Source organism: Oryctolagus cuniculus, chromosome 11, assembly GCF_051225735.1.
Source record: "Oryctolagus cuniculus isolate XC-2025 breed Fujian yellow rabbit chromosome 11, ASM5122573v1, whole genome shotgun sequence".
NCBI lineage: Eukaryota > Metazoa > Chordata > Mammalia > Lagomorpha > Leporidae > Oryctolagus > Oryctolagus cuniculus.
This window is the reverse complement of record NC_142877.1, coordinates 121,956,766-121,974,078: the sequence shown is the minus strand read 5'-3', so window position 1 is coordinate 121,974,078 and position 17,313 is coordinate 121,956,766.

Below are 17,313 nucleotides of genomic sequence, written 5' to 3'. Positions count from 1 at the left end.
CCGCTGGTTGGCCACTGAGCTGGGCTTCTGGGCGTCAGGGGAAGGCGCGGGCTTCTATCCCACAGGTGGACTTTTGGCGGGAACCACAAGCCCCTCCCCTGGCTGTCTCCAGGGCAGGGTTGAGGTCAGCACTCACTGGGAGGACAAAGGGGCTGCCCCACCCCCGCCCCCATCTGCCCCACACAGGGCCCCGGCCAGCACCCCCGTGACACAGCCTGGGTGGACGCAGCGGCTCCTCCATGACGGCCACAGGTGTGTCTGGGCCCCGGGCCCCGGAGCAGGGGACAGACCCCGCGCTCGGGACTGCGACCTGCTGGGTGCCATCTGTCTCGTCTGCTGGCCGCCGCCTGCTGGGGGACGCGGCCTCCGAGGGCGGCCGGGCCGTTCTGAGCCCCGGGCCTGCGCGCGGCCCATGACGGATTGGGGATGCGGCTGCTGTCCCTGCCTCCGCTCCGGCCAGGACGGTGATTGAATGGCCATTTCACTCTCTCCAACAAGCAAGCAACAGTGTAAACCGGCCCTAATTTATCAAAAACATCGCGGTATTCCACGCGGCCCGTGTTCCCGGCTGAAATATGGCGCCTGCCCGGCGCCGGGGCCACGTGTGTACGATTTTATGATATTTCAGTTTCGTGGAGGACATCTCACTGATGAATGTCCCTTAGCAAGCGATCATTCTGGAATCCATTTTGCCTTCAAAGAGGCTTCTCTGGCATGTCTGGGAGGGGGTGGGCTCCGTGCGATCCATAAATCCGCAGCCAGGAGCCCGGAGCCTGGGACGCCGTGTGCGACTCGGCTGCCAAGCTGTCCTTGCCGTCACTGGCCAACATTGGCCGTGACGGGCGGGAAGGCGGCTTCGGGCCAGCAGCCCTGCAACGGCCGCCGCCACGCAGCCTTGGGCAGCTGCAGCCACGGCTCCTGGGGGAGGCGCCATGGAAAATCCCCCACAGCCTCCCTCTCGCCCTGGACCCCGTCACTTCCCAGGCAGGTCCAGGGTCCGAGGCCGCCCAGGGCACCAGGCACAGAGCAGCACTGCCAGAGTCCTCCGGGGCCAGGGCCAACGCCAGCCTTCCCTGCCTGCCCCACACCTGCTGCCTGGCGCCGGCCAGACCTCCTGGCCCACAGGGCCCTGGGAATCCAGGCTCCCAGCTCCTCTCTCCTGGACTCCCTGGAGCGTCGTCATCTGGTGCCTGGAATGGAAGAACCCAGGCTCTGGTGCTGGGTGAGTCACCCCCACGTCTGACACAGAGCCCCCGTCTGGGGGTGAGGGTACGGCTAGGGGGGGCAGGCGGCCTCTGCAATGTCGGAGGGGCGGAGAGAACCGGCCAGGTCCACAGCGGCGCTGTACACACTGCGTCCCGGGCCTGGCCAGCAGCCAAGGACAGCGCCAATGTCAGCCACCAGCGGCGAGGAGCCCCGGGAGGACAGCACGTCTCCTCGGAGCAGCATGGCAGTGCCGCTGTCAACCACGCGCCCTCGGAGTGGCAGACACAGGGGGGCGCTTTGCTTCTTTTTAAAAGAGATTTGTTTGTTACGGGGTGGGGGGGGGTCTTGCATCCACTGGTTCACTCCCCAGTGGTCCTAACAGTCGGGGCTGGGCCACACCAAAGCCAGGAGCTCCACTCTTGTCCCCCACTGGGTGCAGGGGCCCAAGGCTTGGACCATCCTCTACTGCTTTCCCAGGCCATTTGCAGGGAGCTGGATCAGAAGTGGAGCAGCCGGGACTTGAACCGGCGCTCACAGGGGATGCCGGCGCTGCGGGCGGAGGGCTAGCCCAGTGTGCCCCAACACTGGCCCAAGGGGATGGTTTTTAAAAGGACAAAGCAGGGATTCCTTGAAGTATCCCGAATCATCCGAATCATGGTGCTCAGCCACAGAGCTTAGTAACCAGGGAGCTGGCTGTGTGGGGTTGACGGGGAGGTGCTGGGCGGGGTCCTCGCAGAGCGACTTCCGGGCACCGGCGGTTCCGGCAGAGGCCTGGGGGGCTCCCCTGTCGTCTGGTGCCCATGCGCAGCCCGGCTCCGATTGTGACAGCTTTGATGGCCTGGGGGCTTGGGCGGAGGTTGGCGAGGCTCCTACCCCTTCCCCTCCCCCGCAATCTGAGCCGGGCTCTCATGTTAGCCACTGCCCCCTCCAGGGCGGGGCCCTCAACAGCGCCCCCAAACCCTCAGCCCCTCCCCAGGCCTCTGAATCTGAGAGGGAAACAGGACCCAGTGGTCTGTGTCTTTTTAAAATATTTATTTCATTTATTTGAAAGGCAGAGTTACAGAAAGTGAGGAGACACAGAGCGACAGAGAGGTCTTCCATCCACCGGCTCACTCCCCAGGTGGCCACAATGGCTGGTGCTGGGCCAGGCCGAAGCCAGGAGCCAGGAGCCAGGAGCTTCTGCCGGGTCTCCCACGTGAGCACAGGGGCCCAAGGACTTGGGCCATCTTCCACTGCTTTCCCAGGTGCATTAGCAGGGAGCTGAACCGGAAGAGGCGCAGCCAGGTCTCCAACTAGCACCCACATGGGATGCCGGCACCACAGGTGGCAGCTTTACCGGCTACGCCACAGCGCCGGCCCCCGGTTTGTGTTTTAGCAAAGCCGCCTCCATGTTCAGCAGCTGCAGGGACCGACCCCCACACTCAGGGGCTGGTCAGCATGGACACGGACAGCACAAGTCTGCAGCCCGGTCTCCTGGGGTTGAAGTCAAGCTGACGGCCGTGTAGCTACTTCTGGAGGCCTGGGGACAAGTCCCGGGCTCACGGCTGCTGGTCAGCACCGAACGCGAGGGCAGAGAGCAAGAGGACAGTGGCACAGGCCCTGTGCAGGGAGGGGAGCGGCCGGCCTTGTCCCCTGTACCCTGGAGGATACAGTCAGCGCTGCCATGCTGCAGCCGCTCGCGATGGCATGGCCGGTGCTGTCCTCCCAGGGGTCCGCAGCTCCCAGGCCTGGAAGGCACAAGGCACCCACAACATCTGGGAACCAAGGAGGAAAGAAAGGGATTGGACGCACCGGCGCCACGGCTCAGTAGGCTAATCCTCCGCCTGTGGCACCGGCACACCCGGTGCTAGTCCCGGTCAGGGCGCCGGATTCTGTCCCGGTTGCCCCTCTTCCAGGCCAGCTCTCTGCTGTGGTCAGGGAGTACAATGGAGGATGGTCCAAGTGCTTGGGCCCTGCACCCCATGGGAGACCAGGAGGAAGCACCTGGCTCCTGGCTTCAGATCAGCGCAGCGCGCCAGCCATGGCGGCCATTGGAGGTTGAACCAATGGAAAAGGAAGACCTTTCTCTCTGTCTCTCTCTCTCTCTCTCACTGTCCACGCTGCCTGTCAAAAAAAAAAGGGGGGGGGGGGATTGGACGCTCTTCAGGGTGCCAGGGACTTGGCTTTCTCTGGGGAAATTCTCGACTTCATCTATGGAGACGTAAGTGGAAGAGGCTTCCTCGGACGACCCCCGCCCGGGGGGAAAGCCCGGCCGCCCCCGCCGCCTGCCCTGGGAGCCCCACCACCCGTTCATCTTCCCAGCCGTGCTTCTCGGCGGGTGGCCGCTCCCCGCCATCCCACTGCCTGTGATCAGAACTGCTTTCCCGGGTCCTGAGGCAGCGGTCACAGAGAGGAAGGTGATTCACTCCTCGGGGGTGCTTCCTCCGGGGGGTGCCTTCCTGGCTCCCTTCCCAATGGGAGCCCACGCAGGGGACCGGGGAGAAAGCGCCTGCTTCGTGATTGGCCGCCGTCACCTGCTGTCAGCCAGGTGCCCTGGCCGGACCTGACGGGAGGCCGGGGCTTGGCAGGGGTGGGCGGCTGTGAGTGCCCCCTTAGGGGGCAGTTTCTGGAATCCGAGGTCCCTGCGGGCCCCACTGGTTTCGGGAAGGACTGATCCCTCCCGCGCTGCCCAAGGCCCTCCAGGCTGCTGCAGTACAGACCACAGCCCCCGGGTCCTGGAGACCAGACCGGGGGCTTGCAAGCCCGAGATGGAGGCAGCAGCATGTGGGGGGTCTGCGGAGGGCCCCCTGCTTTGCAGATGACGCCTCCTCACCGTGTCCTCCCTGGTGAGCGGGGTGGACCAGGCCCCTCACTAATCTCGCTAGTCTCCACCCTCACAACCTCATGGCCTCACACAGGCCCTACCTCTGACTGCCATCGCCCCGCAGGTCAAATTTGGGGGCCCACGAAGCCTCAGATCACGGCGTGTGTCTGGGGAAGCCACAGTGAAGCTGCGACGGCCACGAGGGTCCCACCAGGGTGACGGAGCCAGCAGAGCACAGGGGAGGGACATCTGGGCTGGGCTGGGGCTGCCGGGCCTTGGAGCTGGGCCTTGGCCCCAGGCGCCGGGCGCGCTGCAGGTGTAGCAGGCCCGGGCTCCCCGGAGCTCCCCAGGGGCCTGCGTGTCAGGTGGTGGCAGCAGCCCCCTCTGGCTCCTTGCTGAGTGGACAGGAAGCACATGGAGGTGGGCTTCCCGGCCCCCTCGCTGAGTGGCTCCTGTCCTCAGCTTTCCTGCAAACGCTCACAGAAGCTGTGGGGTGGCTTGTGACCAAACGCACGGAGCGGTAACCGCATATTGGAGATACAGAGGGAGTTCCCGCTCCCATATCCGGGCTCGTACCCCCAAGTGCCTGCAATGGCCGAAGCCGGGCAGAGCCAACGCCAGGAGCCCCGAACTCCACCCAGGTCTCCCGGGTTGGTGGCAAGAACCTGGCTACTTGAGCCTTCACCCGCCGACTCCGGGGTCTGCAGGGTGAGGAGCTGGAGGCGGGACTCGCCCCAGGTGCTCGGCTGCGGGACGTGCGACCCTAACAGCGTCTCCACTGCCTTCCCCGGACAAGCGTGCCAGAGAGCAGCTCTGCCTCGGAGCGCTGAGACCGAGAGGACCGGCGCTTCCGGGCGAGCACAAGGACACCGTTTTTCCAGGCTCCCTGGCTGCAGGCTCCATCCATCACCTTCAGGGGCCTCCGCAAGACGCCACAAACATGATCCATCATCTTTTTATTGAATTAAGACGAACGGCTGGTTATTAATAGGCCGGGACTTAATGAGGAAAACGGGTAGCGCGACCGTCAGGTGGCAGGGAGTGGGCTCTCCCTGGAAAGGTCTGGAAGCACCCTCAGCAAGGACAGCGCGCGGCTGCCTGAGCCCCTGAGCTCCTGGGCCTGAGTTAGGGACCTCCTGGCTCCGCCCCTTCTCCAGCCCCTGTGCAGCCCTCACTGAGCGTCGGCTCCCGTCTGCCGAGCACACGTGGAAGGGGCGTTGGGAGGCCGTGCCCAGGTGGAGGCAAGCAGGGCCCCGGCCAGCTCTGCAGGACCCCGTTGGTCTGAGGGGGCGGCCCCAGCAGGTGCACAGCGGTGAGCACCCTTCCCCCACCCCTGCCCAGGCCCCTCTCTGTACCGCTTACCGGTATCCTTGGAAACGGGCTTGAGGGAGGACTTGGCGCAGGGAGCCGGCGTCGGCCTGGACTTCTGGGGAAGCAGATTGTGTTTACGCCAGCAAGAAAGACCAGGCTTCGGGGCGTCACGGCAGCTTGTTAGGTCACATCCGAGCCCCCGCCCCATCTGCCTCCACCCGTGCCGGCGGCCTGGAGCCTCACCAGGGAGCGGCAAGGGGAGCCCTGCCACGGTGCCCTGCGGCGAACCGGCATTTCTCTCGGAGCAGGTGCAGGTGACCACAGCGTGCTCCCCGCCTCTTCCCTGCAGCCTGACTCGCACCTGCTTGGCCGCTCCTACGCTGGTGGTCGGGACTCAGCCAGGGAGAGACGCTGCATCCTGCGAGCTGTGTGTGGACAGTGAGCGGGCAGGGGTGGTGGGGCCAGTCACGGGGCTCAGCAGAGAGCCTGGGTCCAGCCGCTGTGCCCAGGAAAGGCGCTGGGGCCGAGCAGGGAGGGGGCCGGAGGGGACGAGAGGGGACCTGCACGGAAGGACGGCTGAGGCAGGTGCGGGGCTGAGGCAGTCCCCTGCAGCAAGGCTGGCCCTGCCCAGGAGGCTGCGGGACCCCTAGCCGGCCAGGCCAGCCCACGAGGCTCCTCCAGCCCATCCCCTAGGGCCGGCCAGCCGCTGGGGCCATTGTGGCCTGCACCTGCACTGCTCTTCCCGGGGTTCTGCGTGGCCCGGGATTTCCCTTCTCCTCCCCGGCTCAGGCCCCTGGGGCAGAGCTCATGCCTGGCCCCAGGCACGGGGCGCGCTGCAGGTGTAGCAGGCCCGGGCTCCCCAGAGCTCCCCAGGGGCCTGCGTGTCAGGTGGTGGCGGCAGCCCCCTCTGGCTTCTCCCCCACTCCAGGCAGCCCAGGCAGCCCCCACACCACAGGGACGAATCTCAAATGGGCCCTGCTCTTAGGGGCTTAATGGCCTACAGGGGAGACCAAGAGCCACAGTCCCCAGGCATCGGGATGCCCGCAACCCATGGGTCACTGTAGGTGTCACATGTGGGTCTCCCCATGTCTCCCCATGCGGGTCAACACGTGTGGGGTTTCCCCACTGTATCTCCAGGGATCCGGGTTTCCACCCTGCTCCTCCAACTGCTCAGGATTCTTGCTGTGGCCCGAGGACCCCCGAGCACCCTGCCCCCAGCGCTTCACCCTGGCAGCGGCCCCCTCCTCACCAGCCGCGCCCTTCACTGCCTCAGAGTCCATGCAGTGTGAGGTGGCCCTCGCCGACCACCCAGGCTGGCTCCCCCGGCTGGGACCAGAGCCCCAGGACCGGAGGCGACAGCCCACGGCAGTGGAGAGTGGGGCTTCCCATTCTCGGTCACCAGCAGAGCCGGGCGGCCCTCAGGGTCACGGGTCACCGCCCTCTCCTTACGCGGAGTCAGCCTTGAACTGGCTGTGGGTGACTCACAACCCCTTGCCGGAGAGCGGATTTGCCAAGGCGGCCCCAGCGTGGCCGGATCGAGCCTGACCAGCGTCGAGTCTGAGGGATGAGGATCAGAGGAGGAGGACAGTCTCGGGGGACAGTGCCCGAGCCCGCGTGGACACAGGTGTTGGCAGAAGCCAGAGACGGCGGCGCTGTCCGTGTTCTGCCCACACTGCTCCTGGGATGCTGCTGATGCCGGTGTCGGTCCCGACTCCACCCAGCCCCCTCTCCTAAGCTCCGCCCCTGGGAGCACCCAGGCCTGCAGCCACTTCTCCTGCAGCCACCTGTCAGCCAGCGAGACACCTGCCAGTCTTCAGGGCTCAGCTCAGACCATCCCGTCCACAGCAGCCCCTGCTGGCCCCACCCAATGCCTCCCTGCCCCCTCTGAGAAGGGAGGCAGATTGGAGCGTGTGGCCCAGCACAGGCCACTGTGGCTGCTGCTGACCAGGCCCAGGAGACCCCCAGGACCCTGCCCCAGGGTGTGGCAAAGCCGGACGGTGAGGGCCAAGGCCTTCCCCTTTGCCCCAGCCAGAGCAGGCAGCCCCACGCCCGACAGCCCAGAGAGAGGGCGCTGTGGGGCGGGCACCTGCACTGACAGATGTTCTCACCTGCTAAGGAAGCTCCCACTGAGGACCACAGAGGGGAGAGGCGAATCCACCCTGCGCCCTCCCAGGGCTGTCCAGAGAGCGCCGTCAGGCTGTCTGGGAGGTTAGGTTTCTATCCAGGGATCGGTGCAATGGTGCAGCAGGTAAAGCCGCCTGTGATTGGAGTCCCGGCTGCTCCACTTCCCATCCAGCTCCCTGCTGTGGCCTGGGAACGCAGCAGAGGACGGCCCAAGTCCTTGAGCCTCTGCACCAGTGCAGGAGACCAGGAAGAAGCTCCTGGCTCCTGGCCCAGCCATGTAGGGAGTGAACCAGCGGATGGAAGACCTCGCTCTCTCCTCTCTGCAACTCTGCCTTTCAAATCAATACATCTTTCCAAAAGAAAAAGAGACATATTCTGAGATTCTGCAGGAGTTTTGTAAGCAAAATGCCTGCTCTGGGACCTGAGAGAAGCCCCGTCCGTTCTCCACTGGGCTGAGCTCTGCCCCCAGAACGGCTCATGCTGATCCCAGAGCCTGCGACCGTGACCTTGTGTGGATGCAAGGTCGTCACCGAAGTACTCGGTGGAGGTGCAGCTGTGCCGTGCCGCAGGGGGCCTGCGCCGGGGAGCGGCTGTGTGACCAGCGCAGGGAGGCCAGCGGGGACCGCAAGCCGATCTCACAGCCCAGTGTGGACGGCCAAGTGCAATTCACCGATACCGAGAGCGAGACCAGCGAGGTGGTGGGTGCACTTATATGCCCCGGCATGGCCGAGAAAGAAAAAACAAACCGGTGCAAGTTGAAGGTCACCTGCTCCCCGGGCCCCACGCTTCTCCATGGCCCCCGGGCGTGGACATCACAGTCCGGAAGCCACTGCTGAGGCCAGGGACGGATTCCATGCCTCCCTCTCTGTCCAGGGCTGTAGCCACCGCCTGAGGGCAGCACCCAGGCCTGGCCGGGGGCCTCACACCGCGCTGGCCCAGCCCCGTCCGTCAGCTGTTAACCGCTCTCCTGGAGAGGCAGGCTGGCGCTGAGCGAGTCCGTCCTGCAGCCCGAGGGGGCCCAGCCTCCTGGGCTCTGCGTCCCAGCCTGCTCTACCAAGGCCTCCCGGCAGGAGGGGCCCGTTCATGGCGTTTCCCTGGCCGACCTTACCCCACGCAGGTCCACAGCTTGGCGGCGTCCGTGAGCAAACACAGCGGGGAGCCGGCGGGCGCTCCCCCCTGCCCAGGCCCCTCTGGCTCAGCCCCCGGGGGGCTTCGGCTCTAACCAGGACGGCCGCTCCCACTCCGGCAGCTGCCGGCGGCCCCACGCCAGCTATTTAAAAGCCTGCTAACAAGGAGTCTTGGGCTGGATATAGAAACCAGCAGAATGGTGCTCTCGTGGGCAACTTATTCATTTTAGTGGCACTCAGAGAGGTCTAAAAAGACCTACTAAATACTTAAAATCAGAGCGGTCCTGAGAGTGTTTTACAACACAGCCGGTATTGAATTAGCTCCGTTCCGTGTGCAGAAGGCGTGGAGAAGGCGTCCAGTCGGCAGGGCACCCCCACCCCCAGCCCAGCACACCTGCCCCCCGCCAGAGCCCACCCCGCCACCCTGCTGGGGAACAAAGCAAATGCTTCCAGGAAAGGTGGTGAAACAGGACTGGGGGCGGTGACGAGGGGCGGTGACAAGGGGCGGCGGCACGTCAGAAGGACGCAGTGCTGGCCTGGGGCCCTCGCTGGCGGGGAGGGCCTGGGCAGGGAGGCGGTGGCCGGGGGGCCCTGCACTGCCCAGGCTGTGTCTGGGGGCCACGGGGAGCCACAGCAGGTGTCTGGGAGGTGACGCAGGCCGCTGAGCCGTGCCCCGAGGGCTCACTGGCACCTGCAGCAGCCTGTGCCGGGATCGACTCCTGCGCAGTTCCTGTCCTTCCTGGCCACCCCGAGCCCAGCCCAGGAGGCACGCGCTGCCTTCCCTGCCACACAGCTCAGGCCGGCCAGGGAGCTGCCTCCAGGTGGGCCGCAGGGCCTGGGGTGCCCTGGGGATCAGCGGGACTCACAGAGAAACACGCTCACATTGTAACCTGGGCCACGGAGGACCTGGCACCGGGATCCAGGTCTCCAGACACTCCCACCGCATTCCGTGCTTATGCGGCAGGACGGGCTCCAGCCGGGCACGTCTCAGGGCGTGTTCCATGAGCCAGGTTCGGTACTGGCTGTGGGCGATACAGGTGGACAAGCCCCCCATCCGTGTGGGGTGTGCAGCCCTGTGGAGGCAGGCACAGAACAGAACGTAGCCTCCCAGAGGGATCTTCCCTGGCCCCTGCTTGGTGCAGAGGGGCTGCAGAGCCCGGCCCCCGGCCCAGCCTCCCCGCACACAGCCCTTTGGACCAGGAGGTCTGCCTGGCTCTCCCCAAGCTCCTGGGGCCTGGCGCAGCGCAGGCAAACCTCTGGGTAGTAAATCAGGGATGGCTCATGCCGTTTCACTCATGAGCCGACGCTTCCGATGCAGACCAAGGTCTGTGCGTTGCAGAAGGGTGGCGCTCGGCCTCCAGGACCCTGTCTCCACCTGCATCACGTAATGAAGCCGCAGTGGTCAGCGCCAGGTGGCCGTGCCGTGGGGCCACCTGGCCGCTCGCCTTGCAAAGAGCTCAGGTTCACACTGACTCCCTCAACACAGAGTTCCGGTCACCAAGAAGGATCCCGGTGCGTTTGTTCCTTGGGCGGATTCTGTCCTTAGTGGCGTGTCCTCAGGATCTAACTGGGGCAGCGTGTGGCTGGAGCAGCCGAATTGGCCCAGGAGTTACCTGGACGATGGCCGCACGAGCGGACTGTCTCACTCACAATTTGAAGCCGGGACCCTGCGCTGCCCCAGCTGGGAGATTCTCTCCCCACCCGCCACCTCCGCCTCGACTTTTGTCCGTGGACTTGGCTGGGGAGTGAGCTCAAGCCACCACCTCCAGCTGCTCCTCTTCAGGAAAAATGTCTAGCAGAACTGTGCAGTTGAAAGACAGGTCTTTTATTTATTTATTTTGTTGACAGGCAGTTAGACAGTGAGAGAGAGAGGGACAGAGAGAAAGGTCTCCCTTCCATTGGTTCACCCGCCAAATGGCCGCTATGGCCGGCGCACCACGCTGATCCGATGGCAGGAGCCAGGTACTTCTCCTGGTCTCCCATGGGGTGCAGGGCCCAAGCACTTGGGCCACCCTCCACTGCACTCCCTGGCCACAGCAGAGAGCTGGCCTGGAAGAGGGGCAACCAGGACAGAATCCGGTGCCCCGACCAGGACTAGCACCCGGTGTGCTGGCGCCGCAGGTGGAGGATTAGCCTAGAGATTAGGCCAAGAGACAGATCTCAAAACAACATTCACCCACTTCTCCCGGGCCGCAAGACGCGGGCGACAGCTCGACTCGTCACAGAGCCATGCAAGATAAAGTCGATCAAAACCTCGGGTGACCACGCCCGGACGGTGTACACAGTCTGTCGCAGCCTCTTCTCTGCGTCACCGCCCAAGGCCAGCCCAGGTCCTGTGTGCTCCCAGCTTCTCACAGCTGCCGACAGAGGCGGGGGCCAGGTGCACGGGTCCAAGTCCATCCGCCCCCCTCCCCAGCCCTCCGAGAGGCTCACAGGATCGCGGCTCCCTGACGGCGGGGAACGCAGCACAGCACAGGCCCAGCTCCAACCCCTGTTCCCCCAGGCCCCAGAGCTCGGGCCTCCAGGGTCTCCGGCCCCTGCCATTGCACCGTCTTCCTCTGCCACAGCTTCCTCAGGCGCCCCCACGCCCCCGCGCCCCCAGAGCCCTCCTCACCCGGACGCCCATCCAGACCCTGTCCCCGCAGTCCTCTGTCCCCCCCAGCTCCCAGGGCCGCTGACCCCTGCTGGGCTCCCACGCTGACCTCCCTGTGGACAGGAAACGTCCCTGAGCCCCTCCCTCCCTGATCGACCCACCCCTGTGCTGGGTGGGGTGCGGGATGGGGCGTGGGGACGGACAACAGGAAGTGAAAGGTGGGTCCGCAGCCCACCTCCCCCCAGCTTCTCCGGGATGCACAGCGCCCTGGCTGCTCACCTGAGGCGCCTGCTGTCCCTGAAGGTCATCGCTGGTTCTTCCTGCCTGAAGCCACACACACTCAGGCTCAGAACCCGAAGAGCCCTCCCTGCCGCCAGCCGAGCGCCAGCACCGGGGACCTCTCCATTCCCACCCGTCTGCCCCCTGCCCAGGCCAACCTCCCTCGTCTCCTGCCGGAATCGTAGGTCCATCACCACGGACCACGCTCTGCCTGGCCCCGTCCTGCACCCCTACCCCACCCCCACTCAGGGGCAGCCCAGCCTGGCCGTGGGGAAAGCAGTGCCCAGAGGGAGGCAGGCGGGGAGCTGGCCACACGGCCCCCTGGTCCCTGCTGAGGCAGGGGGCATCGCAGCCTTGTGGGAGCAGGGCTGGGGCGCCCGCCGGGTCTGGGGATTGGAGACACCGTCTGAAGTGCCCTAGCAGCCTATGACCTGCTGCATGGATGCACCTGCTCCTGGGCCCACGCACCCCAGGCGTGCACAGGCACACGCAGGCACACGCATGTGCACAAGCACAGATAGACACATACCCATGCCCCACCCCCCACACACAGTACCCAGACAGAGCAGGACCTGGGCTGGGCCAGTGCCGGCAGCAGAGGAGGCTGGGTCAGGCTGAGGCCAAGAGCCCAGAACCTGACCCAGGTCTCCCACATGAGTGACAGGGACCCAGGAATTCAGGCGTCACGTGCTGTCTCCACAGCGCGTTAGCAGGAAGCTGGCTCAGAGGCGGAGGCGGGACTCAACCCCAGGCACCAGGATACGGGAGGCGGGCTCAGACAGCGCTGAGTGACAGTTCCTGATTGCTGGGCTTCAAGCAGCAGGGAGTCACTCGCACGGTCCTGGAGCCAGTCTGAGGTCAAGGTGCGGACAAGGCCACCAGTCAGAGGCCCTGGGTGGGATCCTCCTGGTAGCTCCTGGGTTCCGTGGCTGGGGCTCGCATCACGGGGGCTCCCCGCTCCCGAGTCTCTGCTGAGGGACACACGGGGGCTGCCGAGGGCCAGCTGGCCGTGCAGGCTCAGCCCTCGTCTCAGCACCTGGGACTCACATCTGCTCAGCTCCCTTGTGCCACACACGTCTCGCTCACAGGTTCCAGGGAGTAGAGAGCACTTTCCAGCCAATCACACGCCAGCAGCAGCCCAGGAAGCACCTTAGAACCAATCACACGCCAGCAGCAGCCCAGGGAGCACCTTAGAACCAATCACACGCCAGCCGCAGCGTGGGGGCACCTTAGAACCAATCACACGCCAGCCGCAGCGTGGGGGCACCTTGCAGCCAATCACACGTCAGCTGTGGCTCAGGGAGGCACCTTACAACCAATCACATGTGAGCTGCAGCTCAGGGACAGCCCCACTGGGAAAGCCCTCCCCAGAGACTCTCTCCCCAGTCCCTGCAGCCCCCGGGGTGCCCAGACGTCTCCCAGCAGCCGAGGGCAGTGAGGGCGTGAATCCCTGGGCTCCCAGGACAGGGCCCCTCCATGGTCCTCCGGGGACCCCAGGCCCCGAGCCTAAGTCGCGCTGTGCAGTAGGCCAGGTTGACACCAGCAGACGTGTGTCTCGGGGTGACAGGCGGGAGAGGGCTCCCGGATGGACGTCCTTGTCCCCTCAGCCCGGGCCCTGTGCTCCCCTGGGTGACCGGGGGAGGGGACCATCTGCAGGTGAGGCCCCCAGAATGTCTCCCAGCCCGGGGGTCACAGAGGGGGCGAGGCATGCAGGAGTGCCCCTCTGCCCGGGACAGCCCGTCCTGCGTCCTGTCCCTCTGTTCGGCCCCACGCCATGAGCCGTCAGCTCCAAGGAGGTCCTCCACTGCCTTCCTGGCCACAGCAGAGAGCTGGCCTGGAAGAGGGGCAACCGGGACAGAATCCTGCGCCCCGACTGGGACTAGAACCCGGTGTGCCGGTGCCACAAGGCAGAGGATTAGCCAAGTGAGCCGTGGCACGCCCTAACATGGCCAAACTTTTAAAAGTTGATGAGGCCCCTGTGGAGAGTCAGAGCCTGTCGGGTTGGGGTGGGGTGGACCTGGCTGGCCCTGACGCCCTGGATCCAGGTTTCGGAAGGAGCCGCACACAAAGCGGAAGGCCTCAGGGCAGAAGGCAGGTGCACACCTGTGGCCTGGGGCTGCTGTGGGCCCAGCGGGAAGGCAGGGGCGTGGTCTGGGTGCAGTGACCCCCAGGCATCGCTAACCTGTGGGGGGCAGAGCCCAGGGATGGGATCAGTGCCCTCGTAAAAGAGAACCCCACCTCCACCCCTGATGCCCTGTGACACAGGAGGAGGCGCCCTCTGGGGACCAGCAAGAGGGTCCTCACCACCCGGAACCTGCTCCCAGCCCCCAGCCCTGCGAGAAGTGAATTGCGGCCTGAGAGTCCCCCGGTTACGAGGGCTCTACGGCAGCTGCAAGGGCCAAGGAGGACATGGCTGATGTGAGGGGCACTCCTGGCTGTGTCGTGTTTGTGGAATCAGTGGGTGGAGCAAAGCCGGCAGCCCTCCCGCCCCACGCAGGATCCATGTGTGGGTGACCCCCCCCCCCACGCCATCCCCTGAGAAGGAAGGAGAAAAGACGAGAACGCACGCTCTCTGCCCGGCGGGTTGGGGCCGGGACATCAGTCCTCTGCCCTCTGACTGGGACATCGGTCCTCTGCCCTCTGATTAGAGCTCATGCCCCCGCCTTACTTAGTCCCCAGGAGGCACAGACTGGGGGCTCCTCAGCCCCTCGTGGCAGGAGCCAGTCCCGAGGGCCCCGTCCTCACCTGTGCGACACCGCGGGAGAAGTGCAGGCCCACGTGACTGCGGGGGAGGCTCTGACCAAGGCGGGGTGGACAGGGAGGAGACCTGGCAGGGCACTGCGACCCCGATGGGAGGCAAGGTGTGGCCTGCCCTTGCACCTGCTGGAAGACGGGAGCCAGGACACGCGCCGCCTGTGGTCTGGCCTCCAGCCTCGAGGGGGTGTCCGTGTGTAGGAGGAAGGACGGCGGCAGCCCCCAGGCGCTGGCGGAGCGGAGGAAACTTCAGGGAGAACGGAGGCCCCCCCCCACCCCCGAGGCCCCGGAGCCGCCTCCCCGTTTTCTAGGCGGCTCTTCTGAGTCTTGGAGCTGGAGCCGCCCACATGGCCCACGCCGGTCTCCTGTCACTCAGGAGCACACGCCCAGGTGACCGAGGGCCCGTCTGGGGCGTGCTGGGGCCATGGGCCCTAAAGGAGCTCTCCCGCGGCTCCCGTCAGGGAACAGGAAACCAACGCGGGTTCACAGAAATTGAAGCGACAGATTTGAGGAGCAGATGGCGTGAACTGTTTGGATCCTGCCATCGGGCAGCCTGGCACGCGGCGTGAGACACACCAGAGAGCGGATTAATTAGCAGATCCCCGACAAGCCAGCACCTGGGGGCGCCGTGCAGCACGGCACGGTGAGCTCTCGGCCGCTGCCAGTCCCGCCCGGGCCGTCCCAGCCAGGTGGCTCCGGTGGGTCACCTTGGCCAGGCCACCTCACTGTGGGCGCCGGTCTCCTCACTGTACCAGGGGGACAAGGCACCTCTCTCCAGGCCACCACGGACGTGCGGCTGCTGGCACGGATGTCGGCGGCCTCGTTGCTGTCGGTCTCAGATCACGTCAGTACCACCGAGGGGAGGGCCCGGGGAGCCCGCTTGGCTCCCCCACAGCGCCGCTCACCCACGGCCCCGACTGCCGGTGTGCACGTCGGGGGCTGAATTCTAGATGCCTCCGGGTCAGTACTGAATCCGTGCTGAAGCCTTGGTCCCCAAGGGGCGCTGTTGGGAGGTGGGGGCTGTCAGCTGTGGGGTCCCCACTGGGGGAAAACCCTCAAGGAACCGGGGACCCCATTTTTCTCTCTCCCATTGCAACATGCATCCCCGCCCCTGCACTGCGCCACACACTGGGTGCAGGCCCACCCTGCCGTCTCACGAAACCTAGACGGCCTCATTAAGACCCCCTCTCTGGTAGCTCTGTGGCGCGGGGGCCAGCCTGTGGCTCTGGAGGAAACGGGGCGGGGCCTGCAGGTACCCAGACCTCCCCCGACAGCTGGCCCACGAGCGCCACTCATCCAACCAAGGCCGGCCCAGCCCACGTGGTGTGGCAGTCCCTGGGGCGCCCAGGTCTGGCGTCCCGTGTCCCAGGCTGTGCCGGCTGGCTGAGGCCACCCCACCCTGACTGGGGCTCCACGGGGGTCAGCGGAGCTCCGTGCATCACCGTCACTCGTCCACCTCACAAAAGGAGCCGCCACCAGGAATCAGAGCGAGAGCCCACGGGAGCGGCCACAGACCTGTGCTGGAGAAGCAGGGGGTCGGGTGGCCGCCACGAGGCCAGCCCCAAGAGGGCTTCAGGGCAGAGTGGGTGCCCGCCTCCCCCACGCCGGCCCCACGCGGACTGGCTCACAGCCCACACGGACGTCTCCTTACGGAGAGAACGTGAGCCGGGCACCCCGCCAGTCCCCACTGCCACGGTGGACGGCTGCACAGGAGACCCCACAGCCCTCACGGGCCCCAGCTCAGCTCGTGGAGAGTGGCCTGAGCTCACCTCGCTCCGTGACCTCAGCCCACCCACCTGTGGGTGCTGCACACCCGACGCCAGCTGCCCGGCACAAACGCTGACGCTCCAGCTTCCCAGCTCGGGTAGGGACACGTTCCCCGGGAACAGATGGACTTACACACGGGGAAAGCCAACACATAGCTGGCAGCCCCTGGACACCCGCCCTCGGACACCCGCCCCTGGACACCTGCCCTTGGACATCCACCCCTGGGTCCCTGGGCCCCACCCCCCTGGCAGCCACTGCTCCAGGCCCAACAGGCAGCCTGGTTGTGGCCTGGCTCCACCCCTCCCGCCATGAGCCAGCACCCGTCTACACCCAAACACAGTCCAAGAAGCAGCCAGGAGACACCACTACCCCGCAGCGAGCCTACAGCCAGTAGCCACGGGCTGCAGTGTCTGCGTGTACCCCAACTCTGCCCAACAGGAGAGGTGCTGACCCCACCCGCAGTGGGCTCACCACACAGCTGTCGGCCTACAGAGCCTGTCATCACCTACAGCCCAGCCCTAGCCCAGCGAGATCATGTGATCTCTGTCACACAGCCACGGCCCTGTCCACTGACACCGCACACCTCGCTGGCCACAGAGGCCACGTGACGGAGTCCACCAGCATCCACGCTGACACCCCACACTCGACACCGTGGCACCAGCCACAGGAAGCAGTCTCTGGTAGGAAACGACTCCATATAACTGGAAAAGACGGGGGCCAGCGCTGTGGCGTAGCAGGTAAAGCTGCCGTCTGCGGTGCCAGCATCCCACATGGGTGCCGGTTCAAGTCCTGGCTGCTCCACTTTGAATGCAGCTCCCTGGGGAGGCAGCAGAGGATGGCCTAAGTGCCTGGGCCCTGCACCCCCGTGGGAGACCCGGAGGAAGCTCCTGGCCCCCGGCTTCAGATCGGCCAAGCCCCGGCCGTTGCAGCCCTCTGGGGAGTGAACCAACGGATGGAAGATCTCTCTCTCTCCCTCTCTCTCTCCTACTCTGTTTCTCCCTCTCTATGGAACTCTGCCTTTCACATAAATAAATAAATGATTAAAACATTGGAAAATATAGGGACATAATTCTGTGGTGACGGATCCCAAGGCAAGGAGATTTCTCAGCTACCTGAGAGGAATTCTAAATAACGCGCCCACGGAGGCTCAGGGAGACGCAAGGGAACACGGAGCAGCACTGCCGAGTCAGGACGGGGAGTCAGCCGGGGCGGGGTCGTCCCCAGAGAATCCGGCAGAAACCAGGGAGTCACCCCACGGAGCGAAATTCACGGCGAGAGCCACAGCAGACCACACGAGGCAGAGAAAGGACTTGACTTTAGCTGGGAGACAAGCCATCTGAAACAACACT